Consider the following 2,776-nt stretch of genomic DNA (forward strand, 5'->3'; position numbering starts at 1 on the left):
AACTGAAATGTCCTGGACCGTGATAATGCCAAAGCCTTTTGACATGCACCACCTTTGGCTTACCTCGCCGTCCACATTTTATTCGGAAAGTCACCCATGGAGAAGACAATTAGGAGACTTCCCTTTGGACTTCCTGCGATTATACAACCACATCTTGTCTCCTGGTACTAAGCTGACTTCAGTAGATCTTTTATCATAACATAGCTTCATGGAATCAGCAGACGTTTTTAAGTTCGACGGCACTTGATGGTGAATATCATCCAGCCTTGCAGATAACACTTTCACGAACTCTGACACATTTTCAGGTAACTCTTCATAAGGTGGGCGTCCTGTTATCAGGTGCACTGGCAACCGAAGTTCCCGACCAAACAGCAGCTTTGCTGGAGTGTATCCAGTGGCTTCATGCTCTGCTGTTCTATAGGCATCAACAGTGGAGGGAGTAAGACATTCCAGTCATCTTGGTGGTTATTACAAATTATGCCAATTCCTGTCCAAGGGTACTTTTCTATCATCCCATCAGATTGTGGGTGAAGTGGCAATGTTCTGGTCTTTCATATACAAAACAACTTGCAGCATTCATGGAACACAGCTGATTCAAAGTTACAGCCTTGATCCGAATGCAGTTTGTATGGCACACCAAACCTGAATAAGAAATCACTAATAGCCGAAGCTACAGTTGTAGCTTCCTGATTTGGTATTGCATATGCCTCAGGCCACTTGGTAAAATAATCCAGCACCACACAAATGTACCTGTTTCCAGCACGAGTTTGGGGCAAAGGACCAGCAATGTCAACAGCTATTCTTTCCATTGGTGTGCCAAGTTTATATAACTTCATTGGAGCATATCCCTTATGCCTGGGTTCCCTTTTAGCACAGCATGTACTGCAGGTCCTGCAACATTCATCCTCATCTTGCCTCATACCTATCCAGTAAAATCTCTGTCATAGGTGACTCAATGTCTTCTTAAGTCCGAGATGTCCTCCTGTTAAACTATAGTTGCGCCTGTCATCTGCTGACAACTGTCCAAGTATTTCCAGTGGTTGTCCCTTCAGTCTCGTTGCCAAGTACACTGCTTTCTGCTCCTCTGTCCATTCATTCATTTCTGCCAGTAGCTTAAATTGTGCTTTATATGCTTCCCATGGTGCCTTCCCATCGAATTCCTGTGGCTTCCTTCATACTAGATCACTCCTATTGCTGACACTCATGTCTGGAATGTGACTTCTGACAGGACTGAAGATGTCTACATTATGGTTTAGCTGCTGGGTCTGGAAGGGGCTGATTAGGTCCCTGGCTAATATATCCTCCTTGTGTAAAAGACAGTAAATCATCCTTTAATCTATTTAATTCACTTTGAAATTTACTAATCTTTTCCATTTGTATATGCTGGCATTCTCTCAACTGTTGGAGACTTTCTTCTTGTTACAGTTGCCACTGGTGCTGGTTTTCTTGCCACTGCTGTAGTCTCTCTTCTTGTTTATTTTCTTTCTCCTCCAACCACTCCTGTAGTCTCTCTTCTTGTTTCTTTTCTCGTTTTTCCTGTTTCTTTTCTTTCCCTCCAACAACTGCTTTAATCTCTCTTTTTGTTTCTTTTCCCGTTCTTCTTGTTTCTTTTCTTTTTCCTCCAACAAATGCTGTAATCTCTCGTCTTGTTTCTTTTCTCGTTCTTCTTGTTTTTGTTCTCGCACTTCTTGTTTCTTTTGCTGTTCTTTTATTGCTGCCATCAAATCTGCTAAGCTGTAGTTTGATTTACCACCTCTCGTTTCCATCTTCTTCTTCATTTTTTTTATTTTCCATCCCACTTCTGACATCAATTTGTTGCTTATCTGGTTGTTTGTTAATTTTCGGTATAAATTCTTTCCGAGGAACTGTAGTGATACAAGTCCTTTTTTTATTAAAACTAGTTTATTCTTTCTCGATACAACTTTGTAACACAAAGAATTTCCACAGTCAGTTTAACTTAACTAGTTTTATAAAAACACGCTATAATTCACAGGTATTCACACACTTTATTTACGGCTTGACTCGAATATGTCTATTGTTACGTCTCTGGTCATTTTTTAATTTCCCGTAAAAATTCCTTCCGAAAAACTTCAGTGATACAAGTCCTTTCTTAAATAAAACTAGTTATTCTTTCTCAATACAACTTTGCAATACACTTAATTTCCACAGTAACTTTGACTTAACACACGCTATAATTCACGCAATTTAGTTACAGTCACTACCACTCACTTGATTCGATTATCTGTTTCTATATCTATCTTTCTGCAATTATCTCTCCGCTTTTTTTGCCGGGCTTATATACAAAAATAGAAGGCGTCTGGCAAACACTAGAGTTGCCAGGAACAGTCATGATCCTTCTAGAAACTCATGACATGTTACCAGCGTCACGTGACGTCCGCTGTCGTAACACTATCTTCAATCTCTCTATCTATATCATTCTGCTTTATTTGCCGGGCTTATATAATAAAAAGAGGGCGCCTGGAACACACTAGAGTTGCCAGGACAATTCAAGATCCTTCGAGAATCTCATGACGTGTTACCAGCTTCACGTGACTTCCGCTGTCGTAACAGTATTATGGGGATTAAAGGTCAAGAAGATGGATATATTTTTTCTCTTGTAGAGTGTAACACGCAGCTTACTCCGTCGTTTCCTATGTTCCATTAACTGTTAGCTGAAAAATATTTTGTCAGTTCATCTGTGTAAATTGAAAATATAAATTTAAAATACCTTTGATAATCAGTCTTTCTTGAGAACAATATATATTGTTGCGTCAGC

The sequence above is a fragment of the Limulus polyphemus genome, unplaced genomic scaffold (assembly GCF_000517525.1).
Source record: "Limulus polyphemus unplaced genomic scaffold, Limulus_polyphemus-2.1.2 Scaffold2086, whole genome shotgun sequence".
NCBI classification, from domain to species: Eukaryota; Metazoa; Arthropoda; class Merostomata; order Xiphosura; family Limulidae; genus Limulus; species Limulus polyphemus.